This window comes from Vitis riparia, chromosome 12, assembly GCF_004353265.1.
Source record: "Vitis riparia cultivar Riparia Gloire de Montpellier isolate 1030 chromosome 12, EGFV_Vit.rip_1.0, whole genome shotgun sequence".
Lineage (NCBI taxonomy): Eukaryota > Viridiplantae > Streptophyta > Magnoliopsida > Vitales > Vitaceae > Vitis > Vitis riparia.
In genome coordinates this window covers 10817387-10838427 of record NC_048442.1, presented here as the reverse complement: position 1 = coordinate 10838427, position 21041 = coordinate 10817387, and the positions used below count along the sequence as shown (strand labels likewise).

At 37.5% G+C, this 21041-nt stretch overlaps 1 pseudogene; it reads right to left on the bottom strand.

The window, feature by feature from the left end:
- Nucleotides 1-245: 245 nt before the first annotated feature.
- LOC117926713 overlaps nucleotides 246-21041 on the bottom strand; it is a 35116-nt pseudogene continuing 14320 nt past the window's right edge.

The window sequence follows — 21041 nt, the reverse complement described above, 5'->3', positions numbered from 1 at the left end:
TCTCTTAGACTTCACCGATCAATTTGCATTCCTCAAATTTGAATTACGAGATCCTCATGGTCTCAATTGGTTGACATAGCAACAAAGAAAACTGCACTTTGCTCTGGTTATCGATTGACTCACCCATTTGCCAGTTTGGTCAGATGCTTGCAGTTTCCTTTGGTGATCTCAGTCCCAGAGTGCATCTATCAGCTACCTGCCAAAACTAGCCTAAATGAGCTTCACTTTCTAAAAGTGGCTCCTGATTACAATCCAACATAAAATATCAAGCTTTTAAATAAATTTTTTTATACAAAAGCACCCATACATGACAACATTATCAAAAAGACTTGGGAAGCTAGTCCATCAAGCCCCTTGATCTAAGTAGATGAGATTAAGGTCTCCTTAAGCCGGTTTTATTACAATTGGAATGGAACTGCCAACATACAAACCTTATATTTCGACTAATATCCACAAATGGTATGATTCTATCTCAACTCATATACAACAAAACATAGGTAGATCTAGTCCCTGCCTTGGATGATCTTCTGCTAGCATTTAGAAGATGTCCTGTAAACATTTTTCACAATCATGATAATTCGGGGCAAAAGTTGAATTAGATTGATTGAACTCATAGCTATGGCACACCTATGTAAATCTGCTTGTTCCAATATACACTTTGCTACAAACTAGCAGCTGAGGCTTCAGGTGTGAACCAAGACAACCCTACAGAAAATAGACAATATATAATCATCGTCAATTAACTCTACCAAATAATATAAATTGGTAGTGGGAAAAATAAAATGAGAAAAAGAGATTATATGCACTTATTTAATGATCTGAATTTTAAAGACACCAATAAAGGAGATACTTATACATATGCATGTGGAATAGCAAAAGCATCATCTGGGACCGGACAATTCTTCAGGATGAAGGCCTGGAGTGGAGTCATTTATAATCCAATTATTAGAGGGGAAGTTGCTATGATTTTGCTCTCCGCGAATTATATCCTTCTTTTGCCACTGTTCCCACCTTTCAGCTAAACCATCACCTTCAAGCATTTTAACCACATCTGACATCTTGGGTCGGTCTGAAGCTGCGTCTAGTGTGCAAAGGAGAGCCACCTGGATTAGCTCCTCTACCTCCTCCACAATGTAATTGCCCTGCAGCTTGGAATCAACCAGTGTTTCCAACTTCTTGTTGTTCAACAGTTCCTTAACCTTAAATTTTCCAAAAGAGCAGCAAATGTACACATAAGTCAGAAATGGGAAATAAGATTCTGGAAAAAGCTTGTGCCATGTATAGGATGTGAGAATGAAACTACTGGAAAAAAGAGATTTAGTGTTAACTGCGAGGATTACATTAAATAAGTGTTTCGGCTTCCATGGAATTGAAGTGGTCAAATTTTGTTTTGGGCAGCATTCAAATATACAAGTTTATAATGCGATATGAAGGTATGGCCATAGTCACCATAAATGAAACAAAAAGGATAAAGTTCCTAATTGAAATTCTAAAATGCCTTAAATCCAGAGTGTCAAGAAAAGAAAAATAGACCCATTCCATGTGGTGAGTTTATAGAAGGACTAAAAGAAAATGAAAGTCAATTTTAAAAGAAGTTCCTGTCAAGAAGTCTATATCTTACCTACCCAAAAAAAACTAAGCCTATTACTAAGCTACCAACTTTCCTAAAAGCTGAGTAGATAAATAGACAGGGACAATAGCATTAGGAAACATATTAAGATTCTCATTACAGTAATAACAAGCTCTGTTAGTTAAACAACTACTTTTGTGTTTTTTTTTTCTGTTTTTTTTGCAAGAGGATAAGCTGGAGTTAGTCACAAATTGGTTAGAGCACTCTTTTCTAGCCCCCTATATCTAGAACCTTCCTACTCACTTTGCTCTGTAGGATGAATGAGAGTGACGTGAGCTTCTTCTTCTCTGCTCTGTTTCTCTTTTGTGATAAAACACTCCAACACAAGATCTCTAGCTTTGATATGATTAAGCTACGAACTTCCCTAAAAGCTTAAGCTGTTAAGATTTAAGCCACAATATGTACTAGGGCAACATTCATGTTACAAACAGACTGAAGAAAAAGAAAATAAATTCTATAGGGAAATTGGTTAGATTGTAATGGAAAATATTGCTGGGATAAGGCAATACGGAGAAAGGGCTTTTCATTTTAACTTTCCCTCCAGTCTTCTCATCACATCATTGGTCAATCCTACATTTACTTCAATCTCCTTAGTGCAGCATAAAGGGCAAGTACGATTACCTTTCTGTAGAAGTTCGTTACAATTTTGAATAATGATTGGTAGGATAATAGGGAAAGATTGAGGCCCCTATTATGGGTAATTTGTGTTCTTCCATATTTGTAGTTTTTTTTCCGTTTTAATTTCTCTCTGTATATTTGTTAAATAGGGATATGTTTATGTAAAAAAGATATAGTTTTGAATGAATTGGAAATATCATTTTCTCAGTTTCTTCATGGTATCAGAGCCTTGTTTGCTTTAAAACCCTAATCTGTCCATGGATGCCCAAAGAGGAAACAACCATGAAAGAGTGTCGGAGATACACTCTTTGATAGGCCCGTCGGTGCATTCGACAACTCCCCACTCCACCTTACTGTTGAAAAACTGAATGGTAAGAATTACAGAGAGTGGGCTCAAGCAATCAAACTCGTTATTGACGAAAATGGAAAGTTAGGGTTCCCTACCGGCGAAACACGACGACCACCTCCAACCGATGTAGCTGCATCCCAGAAATGGCGGTCCGAAAACTCCTTCATCACCTCATGCCTGATTAACTCCATGAAACCATCCATTGGAAAGACTTACATGTTCCTCCTGACGGCAAAGGACGTGTGGGATACAATACGGGAAACGTATTCAGATGCTAAAAATGCTTCCCAAATCTTTGAAATCAAGATGCAGCTTTGGCAGATGAAGCAAGGAGAACGGAAAGTCAAGGAATATTACACCGAGATGGTGGGTCTGTGGCAAGATCTCGATCTCAGCTGCGAAGAAGAGTGGGAGTGCACGGGGGACAGTGTGCGCTTCAAGAAGAAGATGGAGAACTAAAGGTTCTTCGAGTTCCTAGCGGGGCTGAACCGCGAGCTTGATGATGTCAGAAGTAGGGTTCTCAGTCCCCGGCCGTTGCCCTCCATCCGAGAAGTCTTCTCCGAGGTACGGCGAGAGGAAAGCATAAGGAGAGTGATGTTGGATCTCTCCTTTGGGCCTGAAGGCTCAACCCTTTTAACTCATGGGCCTCATGGGTCTCATGGGCCTCATAGGCCTTACACTGTTGCTGGACGTGGGCCTCATGTTGTTGGATCTAATGGGCCAGGCCCAAGACAGTCCAAGAGGACTTATTGTGAGCATTGTAAGAAGTTGGGCCACACCAAAGACACTTGTTGGGCCCTACATGGCAAACCTGCAGATTGGAAGCCCAGACAACCTAATAAAGCCCATAGTCATCAGGCCTCCTCCGAAACCCAGGCAGACAAAACTCCACCAGAAATTTGTCAGTTAACCTCTAGTGTGGGGTTTAATTCCGACTAGCTTGCGAAACTATATGAGCTTTTTTCTAATTTCCAAGCATCTGGTCAGTCTTCTACCACTTTATCCTCTAGTTCTTTGGCAAAAAAAGGTATATTTTTGACAGGACTTAGTACCATGTCTCAGACTACTCCCTGGATTATTAACTCTGGTGCATCTGATCATATGACTAATGCTCATCATTTATTTTCTACATATTCTCCTTGTACCGGTAATTTAAAAGTAAAAATTGCAGATAGTACTTTATCACCAGTTGCTGGCAAAGGGAGTATTCGTATTTCTGAGTCGATTACTCTCAACCCTGTCCTACATGTACCTAATTTGTCTTGAACCAAAATGTCTAATTGCTCAGCTAAATTCCTACCATTTCATTGTGTTTTTCAGGACCTATCATCGGGGAAGACGATTGGCAGTGCTAAGGAACGTGAGGGTCTATATTACTTCGACGAAACCGATGTGCTTGGACAGAGTTCTCCTACTGTTTGTAATTCTACATCTTATCCTAAGGACAATGAACTTTTGTTATGGCACAAAAGGATGGGTCATCCTAGTTTTCAGTACTTAAAATATTTATTTCCCTCACTATGTTCAAACAAAACTTTATTGAATTTTCAGTGTGAAGTGTGTGAACTTGCCAAACATCATCGGGCATCTTTTCCTAAATCTAAGTATAAATCATCCATACCATTTACTCTGATTCACAGTGATTTATGGGGTCCCTCACGTACCCCTAATAGGACCCATAAAAAATGGTTTATTACTTTTATTGATGATCATATTCGCCTGTGTTGGGTATATTTGTTAACTGATAAAACTGAGGTTCGATCAGTCTTCATAAACTTTCACTCTATGATACAAACTCAGTTTCACACCAAAATTCAAATTCTTCGTACTGATAATGGTACTGAGTATTTTAATCACTCCTTGAGCACTTACCTACAAGAAAATGGTATTATACATCAAAGTTCTTGTGTTGACACCCCTCAACAAAACGGGGTTGCAGAACGGAAAAATAGACATATTCTTGAAGTTGCTCGTGCTTTGTTGTTTACATCTCACATGCCAACACAATTTTGGGGTGACTCCATTTTGATAGCCACATATCTTATTAACCGAATGCCTAGTCGAGTTTTATCCTTTATCACACCCCTCCAAAAATTCCAAGAGTTTTTTCCTCATTCGAGACTTAATGCACACCTTTCACTTCGTGTCTTTGGGTCCACTGTGTTTGTCCACATTCATAGACCTAAGCGGAACAAATTTGATCCCAGAGCGCTTAAATGTGTCTTTCTTGGCTATTCTTTCACACAAAAAGGCTACAAATGCTATGACCCAATTTCACAGAAGCTATATGTTAGCAAAGATGTCACATTTTTTTAGCATACTCCCTACTACTCGCTTCAGGGGGAGTCCATCAGTGAAACTAGACTTTCCTTTGACTATCTTGATGTTGCTATGTTTGAATCCACTCCGTGCCTTATATCTAACCCTCCACCTGATACAGAAGGACACTTAAACTCAAGGGAAGATATGGAATTACAAACAAATAAGGAAACACTTGCTTACTCAAGAAGGCCAAAATCGAAGTTCAATGAGACACTCATCTTCGAAGCACTAAAAGAGTCAGAACCGGTGATAGTCCCAACCCCTCGGGAGTATGGCTCCAATTCTGATCAGGTAACAGATGACTTACCTATTGCTATTAGGAAACAACCTCGTTCATGTACTCTCCATCCTATCTCAAACTTTGTGTCTTATAATTCTCTCTCTACAAAGTGTCGTGCCTTTACAACTAACCTTGACAGAATCCAACTTCCTAAAAACATTCAAGAAGCCTTCGAAATTCCAGAATGGAAAGAGACTGTGATGGAAGAAATAAGGGCATTGGAAAAAAAATGAGACTTGGGAAGTGATGAATTTACCAAGGGGGAAGAAACCAGTGGGCTATAAATGGATATTCACAGTGAAATATAAGGTGGATGGCACTGTAGAACGATACAAAGCCCGCCTAGTTGCAAAGGGGTTCACTCAGACTTATGGCATCGACTATACCAAGACATTTGCACCAGTAGCAAAGCTGAACACTATACGAGTTCTTTTATCCTTGGCAGCAAACCTCGACTGGCCACTCCATTAGTTTGATATCAAGAATGCCTTTTTGAATGATGAACTAGAAGAGGAAGTATTTATGATGTTACCACCAGGGTTCTGTAAGGAAGAAGAAGAAACCAGGGTATGCAAATTAAAGAAATCTCTTTATGGTCTCAAACAATCACCCAGAGCTTGGTTTGATAGATTTGCAAAGGTGATTAAGAATCAAGGATACCAACGGGGACAATTAGATCACACTATGTTCTTCAAACAGTCCAATGATGGAAGGATGACCATTCTAATCGTGTATGTCGATGACATCATTCTCACTGGAGATGACACAGGAGGAGTGGAAAGATTGAAAAAGGTCTTAGCCACAAAATTTGAGGTGAAAGATCTGGGTCAAATGTGGTATTTCCTAGGAATGGAGGTCGTCAGATCAAGGAAGGGAATTAGTATTTCCCAAAGAAAATATGTACTTGACTTGTTGATTGAGACTGGCATGCTGGGATGCAAGCCAAGTGATACCCCTATCAAGGCAAGAAACGGAATGGAAAGTGACGGAAAGCCCGTGGATAGAGAGAAATATCAGCGACTAGTAGGTAGACTGATCTACCTTTCTCACATTGGACCTGACATTGCTTTTGCTGTAAGCGTGGTTAGCCAATACATGCACTCACCAAAGGAAAGTCATCTAGAAGCAGTGTATAAGATCCTCAGATACCTAAAGGGTTCTCTAGGGAGAGGACTATTCTTTAAGAAGAGTGATAGTAAGAAAGTAGAGATCTATACAGACGCAGATTGGGCGGGATCAATAGATGACAGAAGGTCTACTACAGGTTACTGTACCTATGTCTGGGGTAATTTAGTAACATGGAGAAGTAAGAAGCAGAGTGTAGTAGCCAGAAGCAGTGCCGAAGCTGAATTCAGAGCAGTTGCACAAGGTATGTGTGAAGGACTATGGTTGCAGAAACTATTGGAAGAACTATGCATTACAATAGAACTCCCCATTAAACTCTATTGTGACAACAAAGCTGCCATTAGTATTTCTCATAATCATGTTCAGCACGACAAAACCAAACATATAGAAGTGGACAGACACTTTATAAAGGAGAAAATTGAAAAAGAGATTATTTGCATGACTTATATCCCTACAAGGGAACAATTGGCCGATATTTTCACCAAGGGGTTACAGAAATCAAGCTTTGAAGACTTTATTGGCAAGTTGAACATGATTAATATCTATGATCCGACTTGAGGAGGAGTGTGGAAGTCCGTTACAATTTTGAATAATGATTGGTAGGATAATAGGGAAAGATTGAGGCCCCTATTATGGGTAATTTGTGTTCTTCCACATTTGTAGTTTTTTTTTTTCCGTTTTAATTTCTCTCTGTATATTTGTTAACTAGGGATATGTTTATGTAAAAAAGATATAGTTTTGAATGAATTGGAAATATCATTTTCTCAGTTTCTTCACTTTCCTACTTTGAGTCTAGGCATATAGTAAGTGTATTCTATTGTGAACCCAACTCAAAAGAACTAGGATATAAATGTATTGGCACCAAGGTTCCACATACAATTTACTGCTACTTAAAGATTTCCATTATTTTACATATAAATTTATCATGCATCACTGGTTTGGCCACAGCCTGTCCTTTCTAATTTGCTGTATGTGCTTCCTCATTTAGAACTTTTAATCCCCATCCATCATTTATAATAGGAAAAAATATATTGAGGACAAAAAATAAAGAACAGAACAGTTATCTAAACCTTCCTTTTATATTTCCCCTAAAACTGCTACACCAAGCTAACAGGATGCTTTTGATTGAAGAAGGAATAAACCCAAGAAACATTAAACAAAGGAAAAAAAAAAATTAAGGCCTATGTTCCACATGCTACTTCATGATGGAGAAGAATATGATTTGCCAATTTATCATCCGTACCACACAAGCAAAACCAATATACAAGAGTATAACCCCTTGCCCCTTTTGCATCAGCCAGTCCATGGTTGGATCTTCTCACAAGCAGCTACCAACACAGAAAAGGCAACATTGGATGGGGCAAAAAAAATTCCCAACCAGATGAATGATGATACCAGGAAGCTAAAATTAGGCCATGATGATGCTGCTGCAAAAGGGATTTGATAAAAAAATGTTCCATTGATATTACAAACTTACACATCCTCTTTCATTTCCCTGATAAATGTATGCCAGAAAAATCCCCATCGTCTCCAAATCTCAATCATGAAAGCTTTTAGTGGACCCATTCGAATGTCCAGAACTACCATCCATCAATTGAAAGCTATCCAGGTTTCCCTACAAAAGGTCAAAGCAAATATAGAAGGGAACCAAATCCTCAGGCGCACTTCCTCAAACCTCATATCAAGCTAAAACTTTGTCCTATAATCATTACTTAATAAAGAACTCAAGCTTGAAGAACGATCTAATCCTTCCTAGTAGATTTCCAAAGGCTTCATCCTGAAGAACCCCCTGAGCCGCAGGTAACTAGTCCCTTCCATCTTTCAGAACTTTTCCACTGAGAAATTTCTCCCAAGCCTCGAATGACCTGCCCTGCAATCCCCCACCAACACACCCCATGTGAAAAAAAGAATAAAATCTCTACAACCACTTACCAATCAAGGCTCCATTAAAAACCAACAAATTTTTAATTCCTATCCCACCAAATTTTTCTGGCATGAAAAAGTCACCCAGTTCACAAAATGTGGTACTTTCTCACCTCTAGCCCAGTGAAAATACCTTCAGAGCTTCTCTAAGCATCTCAAAGGACTATGTAAGGTAAAGAGACATGCTTGAAAAGGTACTATGAATTAGAATGAGACTACTTCACTTAGATTACTGTAGCCCTTTGCCTGATGCTGGCGAATTTGCAGATCTCTCAATCACTGCATTCTTCACTTCAAAAGAGGTCAGCAATCTTCAGTCTCTAATATCACTACTCTTTCTAATATATGGGCAAAATATCATTATCCTGAAGCATGTTGTCCAGGATACCTAATGGTTGCAGCATTGTCCCATATATTCAATCTATAATTGATTTTTTCTTTTTGAGGTATATCAGTGCCATGCCAGAATTTCCATTGAGGGGACTATTGCTGCTGGTTGTTTCTCTCCCTATTTGTGCTTCTATTCACTCCTCTTCCTTCTTGGCTCATGCTTCAGCCTGTGAATGGGTGATTGTTTACTGTTTGAAAGTTATTGGAATACATACTAGTTGTTATTCTCTCAGTGCCTATTGTTATTGTGAGTATTGATGGGTCCTCTACAAACAGTAGCGGGTCCTAGACTTATTTGTGTTTTGGGCGTGCAACAGTTTAAAGATCATTGCCTTTTTTGTGTGTGTGCATGTTCTGATTCCCACTTTGTCTCAGTTCTGGAGAAAAATTTTATGACCCTTATGATAACACCACTTTGATTTTAAGGCTTTTACACTAGGGACAGCAGCCTGAGAGATCCACCAAGTTGTAAATCACATTATCTTGTAAGTATGGATGCGTTTACCTATGACAAGTGTTACGAAAAACACTTGGAATGTTACAAAGTCAAAATTTATCATTTGATTTATGTGAAAAACTGAAAAGAGTCCACTGGCAGAGTACCCTGAACCCTAGTCAGTTACCTAGAAGCAATAATTGAAAGCCCCAACACCCAACATGTGGCAAAAGGACTTCAAGAACTCAAAGAACTACTTAAGAAAATGCATCACTTGAAGTTATAAACTTAAAACATAGAACAGATAATGGGAAGATGGTAAATGCATACCCAACTGAGTAACATAAGATTGCTGGCCAAACGGGCAAGATCAAAAGCCCTCTGCCCAGTGATGAGCTCAAGAAGCATGATCCCATATCCGTAAACATAAGTCTTCTCCGAAGACCTTCCAGTGAAGAGGTACTCTGGGGCAATATGCCCAAGTGTTCCATGTACAGCCGTGGTAACACGAGTATCCCTGTAGTCCATGAGTTTAGCCAGCCCAAAATCTGCAACCACTTCTTCACTGGGGTTATGACCTCTTTCTTTATATATATTGTCTTTTTTCTAGGGAAATTCATTCTCTATCGACAAATGTTGGTATCAGCTATTCTTCAATGTCAATACCACTCATAAAATGAGTTGTTTTCAAGGTTAATATTTTATTCTCATTATTTTTTATAATGAGACCATTATTAGATTCATTAGGATTATTATATCTGGAAAATAATTATACATCAATTTGTAGATGAGTGTGCTCATGCTTCCTCTCTGGAATTCTTCTCTTCTGGCCACTTTCAATTTGCTTTCTTGTTTCTTCACTTTTTTTTCTTCCACCAGCTCTTCTGCAATTTCCCTAGTTTCTTCCTTTTCTTGAATGATTCCCAAACACAATTTCTTAAATGTCCTTGAACAAAGGTGCTTTACTTGTACTATTTCAGCTTTTTTATTCATTTTTGCTATGTTCCCTCTTGTTAGTGCTTTCCTGAATTGTTCACCATCCAAATAGCAAATTTTGTGGCAATTCACTGCCATGCTGATGCAGGTGAAGCATTTTTTTTCTCATCCTTGAGACTCTGGGTGACTCTGGAAATAGGTGCATGAAATAGTACCAGATATCTAATAAAGCTTCATTATAATCTCTTTTCTCATATATATATATCGTGGATTTGCTTCAATCCCCTTTGTCCTTTCATTTTGGTATATTTTTCTGCAGGTTTCCAATCACATCATTGGTTGTCCTATATTTACTTCAATCTTCTTAGTGCTACATACAGGAAATGTTGAACAACTACTACTATGAGCCTAGCCAAAACAAAGTGCCTTCTACTTTGAAACCATACCTAAAAAGTAGGACAAATAAAATGGTAAGTGGGTTCCACACAGGGAAAATGCTTCTAAAAGATTCCCATTGTTCTAAAAAGGAACTTTACCATGCCTCAAGAGTTTGACCCAGCCTTCTATTTTCAACATTTCCTTTCAACTTTTTCTTTTCCAATGAGTGAAGAGATAACACATTAAATTGTCAAAAAAAAAAAGGTAGAGTAGAGCATTCCTTCAAACCGTCTGCCTCTTTTTCCCCATAAATTGCCAGAACAGGGTTCTTTTGATTAAAGAAGGCAAAATCCATGAAACAAACAAACAGACAACAAACAACAGGGAAAAGAAAAAACAAAAGCAAAAACAAAAAGCCACAGAGGTCCATAGATCACATGCTATCTACCAATAATTTGCCTATTTATCGTCCTAATTGCAAAAACACCACCACTTCACAAGGGTATAAATCCTTGGCATCAGCTGGTCTATGATGAGAATCTTCTTATGAACAGCTTCTAGCATTAGAAAGCTAAACTTGGATGGCACACAAAAACCCCAACTGGCAGATGTTACCATGGTAAGATTAGGCCACGACAATAATAACCTAAAAGAGAATTTGAAGAAAGAATTTCCTTAGACTATCTAAAGACTAACACATCCTCTCATTCTCCTGATAATATGCCAATAAATGCAAGCTGGAAAACTCTACACCTTCTCCAACTCTCAATCATGGAAGCTTCTAGAGAACCTGAAATTCTAATGCCCAGAAACTACCCTCCATGACAATCATCAGCCAGGTTAGTAAAAAAGCCTAAATAAGCTTGATATACATTGTTGGTCCACCAGCTAATAGCTTAAACTTTTAGGAAAATTAGTTGCTTATCGGGGTATTAAAGTCTTGTTTAGTGGGAGATCATGAATTCAATCCTAGACACATGATTATTCCCCACCTCATCAAGCTCTAAGGAACATTTGTAGCTTAAGAAACTACATTTTCCTATCAACTATGAACAACATCCCTCTCTTTGGAACTTTCCCCTAAGACACTTTTCCAAAGCCTATTTTCTATCTCTAACCACCATAATAACCCTCCAAAGCCTCTTTAGCTTTATTAGAAATAAAAAAATTCTAGTCCTAGCCCAAACATGTTCTTTAGTGTAAAAACAGTCGCCCAGCTAAAAATGTTACATGCTACCTGTCTCAACAGCAAACCCCACCCACACAAATAAAAGTATCCCTTTAGATCTTCTCTAACAGGATCATGGATAGGCAAGCTTGAAATGAACTATGAATGAGAGTCTACCTCCTAGATAAATATGGCCTCTACATGACACTAGCTGCTAATTCTATCTCTATCATTGGGTTTTCTTATTATTTATTTATTTATTTATTTTTATATAGGTACTATCATTGAGTTCTTCAAACCAAAGAAAGGACAAAAATCTTATACCCTATGTAATAGAGTTTGCCCAATTATCATTGTCTTGTCCGAAAGCACACTGCCTAGGGTAAATGTTGGTTGCAATGTTGCCCCCACATATTGAATCTCACTTACCAGATCATTGATTCTTTCTTCTTGGGATCTTATCAACACAATAATTTCTAATACTGGCAGTAGACTATTGCTTCTGGTTGCTTTTCACCCTGTTTTTTATTATATGTAAACCGTGAAAGGTTTTTGGATAAACTTTTATTTATTGCACTTTTTTAGAACACAGGCTACATCCGTTTAAATAACCAGGAAATAGATAATTCCTAGGCTAAAAATAGGAAACCTAAAATGAATCTGATTCTAATCCTAATCTGAATAAAACCTTTACTATGTACAAAAAAACTAGAATTCAAATAATTCCCCAAATCAAGGAACCTATCCATTCTAAAATTCCTCAAATCAAGGAATCCTATCCATTCCAAAATTTGAGTCCAATTTGAACTAGTCTAACCAAACTAACTTTCCAACACTCCCCTTCAAGTTGGGGCATAGATGTCTATCATACCAGTCCACATTATTTTCAAAGTTTTCTCTCGGAATCCCTTTAGTTAAAACATCCGCAATCTGGCTTTGGATGGCACATATGTCAAGCATATTTCCCTTTGCTCAATTTTTCCTTAATGAAATGGCAGTCCACCTCAACATGTTTTGTTCGATCGTGGTGGACTGGATTGTAGGAAATGCTTATAGTTGCCTTGTTGTCACAATACATCATAGCTAGAGGATGAATTCTAATCTTTAGTTCTTCTAATACTCTCTTGATCCACAAGACTTCACAATTCCATGAGCTATTGATCTAAACTCAGCTTCAGCACTACTTTTCGCTACCACATTTTGGTTTTTACTTCTCCATGTGATGAGATTTCCAAACACAAATGTACAGTAGCCAGATGTTGACCTCCTATCTTCTATAGACCCTACCCAATTTACATCCGTGAAGGCCTCTATTTTGAATTGGTCGTGCTTTCCAAGTGAAGTCCTTTTCTTGGGGTTCCTTTGAGATATTGTAATATTTATAGACAAAATTCATGTGTGCTTCATATGGAGAATGCATGTACTAACTGACTGTACTTACTGCAAAAGCAATATCTGGCCTAGTGTGAGAGAGGTAGATGAGCTTTCCACAACCATTGTATCTTCCTTTATCAACTAGATCTCTTTTTTAGCGGGTCTATCTTGTGTCTTACACCAATCGGAATGTCGCTAAGCTTGCAACCAAGCATCCATGTTTCCTTGAGTAAGTCTAAAGTATACTTTCTTTGAGAAATAGAGATTCCATTTTTATTTCTAGCAATCTCCATCCCTAGAAAATACCTTAGTACCCCAAGGTCCTTCACCTCAAACTCCTTAGCTAGGATCTTCCTCAAAGCTTCAATTTCTACATGATCATTGCCTGTTAAAATCATATCATCAACATAAATGATGAGAACAGTTATTTTACCCTGATCAGTAGATTTGTAAAACATGGTATGATCTTAATATCCTTGAAGATAGCCATATTGTTTTACTACTCTTGAGAGTCTTTTGAACCATGCCCGGGTGATTGCTTGAGACTGTAGAAAGCTTTCTTCATTAACAATTTTATTGAAGCTTTCTTGTTCAAGTCCTAGTGGTACATCCATGTAAACTCCTCCTCTAATTTCCCATTGAGAAAAGCATTTTTTATTCCAGTTGTTGAAGAGGCCAATCATAGTTTGCAGCCAAAGAGAGAAGAATTAAATTGTGTTCAGTCTTGCCACCAATGCAAAGTCTCTTGGTAATCTATCCCATAAGTCTAGTAATCCTTTAGCAACAATCTTGCTTTATACCATTCCACCGAGCCATCAGATTTGTATTTTACTGAAAAGACCCATTTACATCCCACAATTCTTTTACCTTTCGGTAGGGTAACAAATTCCCATGTTCTGTTTTTTTTCAAAGCTTTGACTTCCTCCACAACCGCTACTTTCCATCTTGGATCACCAAATGCTTTTTGTACATTTTTGGAATTTCTATGGAAGAAAGAGGGGCAGAAGTAGAAAAAGATGAGGATAATCTATGATAAGAGACAAAACTAGATATGGGATGAATGGTACAGATCAAACACTTTTCTTAAGTGCTATCGGGAGATCTAAGTCGCTAGGCACTGGGTCTACAGGAAGTGAGGAATGTGAGAGTGATGAAGAATTATCCAAACCTGATTCAAGCATTATCTCCGATGTGGCTTCATGGCAAGGCATGAGTGTATCAAGTACTATACACTTCCTTGAGTAGACTTTGAACTGTGGTGTAGACTAGGCTGTTGGTGGCAATGCTTTATCTTCCCCTGCATTTGACAATCTGTTATGTACTGGAACTATTGTTGGGTTTGATTGAACGAAAGGAATGGATGGAGAGATTTGAGTAGACACCGTATTGGTTGCTAGGAGTGGACTAATTTAGTAGACACTGGACTGGTTGCTAGGAGTGTAGGAACTGGAAAAGAAGATTGTGGAATTTTGCATGACGAAGCTTCACTAGAATTCTCCCTTGAATCAAAGTGTAATAGGGCTACTGTTCAAAGAAGGTTACATCTATAGAGATGCATAGTTTCTAATTAACAAGATCAAAACATCTATAACATCTTTTAGTTGTTGCATATCCTAAAAAAAAAAAGCATTTTATAGCCCTAGAATCAAGTTTACCATGATTATGTGAATGGACATGTACAAAAATAGTGCACCTGAAAATTTTAATTCATAAATCTTGGCAAAATCGAGAATCAAGGAATGAAGCAAGAAACAACAATGGGAATTTTAAAATTAAGAACTTTTGAGGGCATCGTATTGATCAAATATGTTGCTATAAGAATAGCGTCCCAAAGTATTTTTCTAACTTTCATTGAAAATAATAAGGACCGAACAGCTTCTAAGAGGTGTCTATTCTTTTTTTCGGCAACTCCATTTTGTTGTGGAGTATCTACACATGATTTTTGATGAATAATCCCATTAGTTGATAAAAAGTCTCTAATAACAACATTTATATATTCACTACCATTGTCGGTTCTAAGAATTTTAACGGACGTTTGAAATTGATTTTTGATCATTGAATAGAAATTTTTGAAGGTTTGAAAGACTTCAGATTTTTCTTTAAGGAGGTAAACCCAACAAATTCTTGAATGATCATGATGAAGGTAATGAACCATTTTGCACCAATTAGAATTGTTACCTGAGATGGTCCCCAAAGATCACTATGTATGAGAGTAAAAGATTTAGAGGGACTGTAAGGTTTAGCAGGAAATACTAATCTGGTATGCTTTGCCATTTGACACACTTCACATTGAAAATTGGACAACCTTTTATTTTTGAAAAGTTTTGGAAACAAGAACCTAAGATATAGAAAGCTAGGGTGGCCCAATCTATAGTCCCACAACATTATTTCATGATCAAAAGGAAAAGATAAAACACTGCTACCAGCAACAATGGCTTGTCCTTACACAACTTCATGGTCATCAAAATGGTATAAACCTTCACACTCACATGCACTACCAATCGTCCTTCCCAAAGCTAAGTCCTGAAAAACAACACTAGTAGATGAAAATTTAGCTACACAATTGAGATCTCTCATGAGTTTACTAATGGACAATATATTACATGACAAATTTGGGACATGTAAGACTAATTCAAGAGAAAAAATTTTTGTCAGAGAGATGGTTCCTTTTCCAGCGACCGGGGTATATGACCCATCCATTCCTTTTCCAGCAACCGGGGTATATGACCCATCCACAATTCGAACTTTCATATTACCAGCACATGGCACATATGTTGTAAATGAAGTGGATGACCCATCATGTGATTTGTAGCTCGAAATCAATGATCCAAGGTTTATAAGAATTGGCTAAGGCACTGAATGGGTATTGAGTTCTACCTGATTGTGCTTGAGAGCAAGATGGTGAGAGATCAACATTTGGTGAACCTGAGATTGACGTGGATGCAGTTTGTGGATTAAGGAGATGTTGCAAGACCTCTAACTACTCCTTGGTGAATGGTGAAGGGCTGTTTGGTTGTTAGGGTTTTCAGATTCACTATGGTAGGCTTTGGAATCACGGTGGGTCTCGGTTTCTCCCAGCAGGTGGCTTTCCATGGATCTTCCCAGCACGTATCTTTTATATGGTCTCGTTTCAACAATTTTCACACCAAGGACAATCACCCTTTTTTCCTAGTTGCTGGTCATTTGGTTGAAAAGCCTCCTCACCATGAATAACTAGGGCAGAAGTCTCAGATTGGCTAGATTGTTGTTCTCCCAATGTCATTTCGGCCTACTCTTTTCCCGTCGCACCTCAGAGAAGATCTCCCTTACAGATGGTAGCGGTTCTTTTCCCAAGATTGGCCTCGAACCTCATCGAGTTCCTTATTGAGTCCTGCCAAAAATCAAATGCCCTTTCTTTTTCGAGAATCTTGCAATAATGGGCATTATCTTCAGCACACTCCACTCTATATTAGAGAATAAATCAAGTTCTTGCCATGCATTTAGAAGGATATTATAGTATTGTGTAACACTATGACTACCTGTTTAATATCTTTCAACTTAGTCTTAATTCAAACATTTGGGTAGCATTACCTAGATCTGAATAAGTCTCTTGGACTTCATCCAGAGGTCCTTGGCGGTAGGAAGAAAGAGGTAGGTCTGCCCAATAGCTGTCTCCATGGAGTTGATTAACCAGGCCATTACCAATGGAGTTCTCAGAATCCAGGTTTGGTACACATGATCTTCCGGCTTGGGTGCTTTGTTGGCACCTATGAGATAGCCCAACTTTCCTTTTACTCTGATGAACAGCTTCACCGATTGCGACCATTTAAGAAAATTACATCCATTTAATTTATGGATCGTAATTTGCAGGGTTGGATCTCTATACTGCCTGGATTTGTTGTTGGAACTTGTAGCTGTGAAGTCCCAGATGAGGCATCACATTCCTCCCTGTGAGTGCACCAGTCATAGTAGTCTTCACCATCCTTCTACTCTTTTTTTTTTTCTCTAGCTTTGATACCATAAAACTGTGAAGGTTTTTTGGATAAACTTTTATTTTATTGAACTTTTTCAGAACACAGGCTACATCCGTTTAAATAACCAACAAATGGATAATTCCTAGGCTAAAATAAGGAAACCTAAAAACAAATCTGATTCCAATCCTAATCTGAATAAAACTTTTACTACGTACAAAAAACTAGAATTCAAATAATTCCCCAAATCAAGGAACCTATCCATTTTAAAATTCCTCAAATCAAGGAATCCTATCCATTCTAAAATTTGAGTCCAATTTGAACTAGTCTAACCAAACCAACTTTCCAACAATATGACTTGTGTCCAAGCCAGTGTTTATTGTTTTGGAGCCATTGACACAATGCTGTTTGTTCTTCTCCCACTGATTGCAGAGTATGATTGGTCCTTTACAAACATTGACTGTATTGAGCTAATTCATCTTTCAGGCTTTCTATTGTTTGTAAATTAGGACCCATTTTCTATATTTGATACCCACTTACTCTCTGGAAAAGACTTCTGTGACCCTTATGGTTACACTGCTTTGACTATATTCTTTGCCATAGTTCACGTACATAATTCTACTCTTTTGACTAGCTAGGAGCATACAGCATAGGGAATTCATGTTAGACAGAGACTGTGGTCCAGTTCAGAAACAGTGCAACAGAATCAAAAGAAAAAGGAGATGATGGTTTTGGAATGAGGTGCTGTGCAATTCTGGAAGGTTGTACTGGTTCCCAAAGAAGATGGCTATGAAGATGTTAATGGAATCCTGATGTGAAGGAACCCTACGAAATTATTGATCTCAGAAAAAGGAGTCGATGTAATCATTGTCTGCGCAATTTTGCTATTTCTAGACCTAGGATCACAACTTGACAGCATTATTCTCCATCCCCTTGCCATGTATTGCCTCCAAAAACCTCCTACAAGTTCATTGTAGGTAAAAGGAGTAAAATGTCATGGATTTACAGTGAAAAACATAATGACTATTGAATTTCAGAGGCAATACAAATATGAGTAGAGGAAAACTAGATAATCCATCTGATTTACCTAAAAATACATAGAATTCAAACTTTCAGTTTTTAAAAGAAAAAGGGCCCACTGTATAATAATTGATGGCTCAAGACCAGTTTCTAGTATTGAAAACACAAGTACCTTGAAAACTTGAAACCATGGTTTTGAGTTTTGAAATGTTTCTGTCAGTGTATAAAAGCTTCTGATTTTTTTAGGAATCCAGAATGAAACCTAGAAGCAAAACAGAATCTATTCATTTTTCTCCAAAATTCACCTAAATTTTGTAGAAACACAAATTTGTGGAAACGTATGAGATAACTTGAGTTAATTTTCATACCATTTGAAAACACGGCTTTGCCATCTAAAGTCTTTCACTAAAATCAATAGAAGAACAGGAGTCTGAGAGGTCTCTGAGTTGTGCATCACTTTAACTTGTAATTGTAACAACATTATTTTAAGCACTTGAATGACATCAAGTTTGAAATGGAGGGAAAGTATGGAACAAATTCACCTACTTGTAATCTCTGAATAACCCACCCCCAATATTATAAACTAGAAGCCATAGCTGAAATCCCCAACACCAAACAAATATCAAAGAAGACTCAAAAGTGTTCAAAGAAGTAAATAAAAGGATGCACCACTAAGTTATAAACTCAAACTATAAAAATCCTCAAAGGAAAGATAGTAAAAGCATACCCAATCAAGTAACATAACATCATCATCATTGGCAAGCCGAGCAGGATCAAAAGCCCTCTGTCCAGTGATAAGCTCAAGAAGCATTACTCCATATCCAAAAACATCAGTCTTCTCTGAAGACTTCCCACTGGAGAGGTACTCTGGAGCAATATGCCCAATTGTGCCACATAGAGCAGTGGAAACATGAGTATCCTTGTAGTCCATGAGTTTAGCCAGACCAAAGTCTCCTACTACTGCTTCAAACTCTTTGTCCAACAATATGCTTGCAGCCTTCACATCACGATGAATAATCTTAGGGTCACAATGATCATGCAAATAAGCAAGCCCCCTTGCTGATCCTAATGCAATTTGTTTCCTTATTGGCCAATTAAGAGGTGATTGTCCATCAGCTCGCTCTGCAATAATGCATCAATAAGATCAGAAGGGAAAAAAAATTATATGGTAAGTAAAGTTGGCCACAGCTCTTAAAATAGATCTTTGAAATTTTCAACCTTTTGATTAGTGATATAGCCCACTCATACTTTTCAAACTTCAGCCAACTTCAATATTTTCAGACAATGTTTAAACATGAAAAAGACATTACTCTGTAGTTTTCACATCAAACCAGATTCCTAGGAGTTAGTTAGATTCACACGTAGAGTTATGCATTTTTACATGAGTGGCAATGCTCAGGGCTAGAATTCACACATTTGCACTTGGCATCGACAAAGGTAAACTACCATTGCACCAGACAAAATTTAAATTATGTTGACAAGGTTTTAGGTTTCATTTTGAATTTAGACAAAATCAAAATGACGCAAAGGTCAAATTTAAAACCTTCATTATATATCAAGAGTTGGTATACCATATGGATTGGCAACCAAAATGTCAATGGAACAGATGGCATCAAAGGAAAATGAAGTTTCGTTTATTTTTGAAAAAATAAATCACATGAAGAGACCAATAACCAATACCTCTCAAACATGATGCAACACTTCCATTAACCATAAAGGGATAGACAAGCAACCGTTCTGTTGGTGTCATGCAAAAGCCACGTAGACGAAGTAGATTCCGGTGCACAGCCATGCTGATCATTTCAACTTCTGTCTGAAATTGCAGTTCCCTTACCATGAATGCACTCCTTTTTCAGTCTTTTTACTGCCACTAGAGAACCATCAGCTAAACTTCCTTTGTAAACTTTACCAAATCCACCTCTGCCCAGAATGTTTTTGTTACTAAAATTATCCGTTGCAACTTGTAGTTCACGCAGGGAAAACCTTTTAAGCTGCCCCAAATGAACTTCTGGATCCTTTTCAGCTGCAAAAGAAATGAAAACGAATGAGAAGTGAAAATTAAGTAACACTTCTTATTGATCATTTTAACCCATTTTCACTAAAACCACCAACCAGGTACATCAGAAAAGTGCTCCTGTGGTTTCCTTCGTAGCCACCAGGCACGTACTATTCCAAGGGCAGCAAACAGAAGGCAGAACCAGCAGCAACTCCTCCAGCAATAGCTCCAGTGGCACTGTTTTCTACATCAATGAAATCCAAAAAAACATAAATATAGTATTATTATTTGTGATAATCAGAACATTTGAACATTAACTGAGAGAACCTCTAAATAATAAAGCAATTCATTTCTTTTCTAGAGTGAGTTATAAGGTGTTCAAGAAAAGTTAGATTCTAATTGAATTTGATAACTCACAAGTTCCTGTTTCTGAAATTGATTAAGTCCAATCCACATTCTCTAAAAGCTCAGAAAATAGTTAACAAACAGCAATTTAGGCCAAAGAAACACAAAATTTTCAAGAGAAACAATAATTGCTCAAAAATGATACTATTATTCATTATTATTTGTGATAATCAGAACCTTTGAACATCAACTGAGAACCTCTAAATAATTCTTTTCTAGAGTGAGTTATAAGATGTTCCAAGAAAAGTTAGATTCTAATTGAATTTGATAACTCACAAGTGCCTGTTTCTGAAATTGATTAAGTCCAATCCACATTCTCTAAAAGCTCAGAAATAGTTAATAACCAGCAATTTAGGACAAAGAAACACCAAAATTTTTAATAGAAACAATAATTGCTCAAAAATGATACTATTATTATCATTATTATTTGTGATAATCAGAACATTTGAACATTAACTGAGAACCTCTAAATAATAAAGCAATTCATTTCTTTTCTAGAGTGAGTTATAAGATGTTCCAAGAAAAGTTAGATTCTAATTGAATTTGTTAACTCACAAGTGCCTGTTTCTGAAATTGATCAAGTCCAATCCACATTCTCTAAAAGCTCAGAAAATAGTTAATAACCAGCAATTTAGGCCAAAGAAACGCCAAAATTTTTAATAGAAACAATAATTGCTCAAAAATGATACTATGTTGATGAAACTAAATAAACCATCCTCTGAAGTGATTTTCTTATATTCA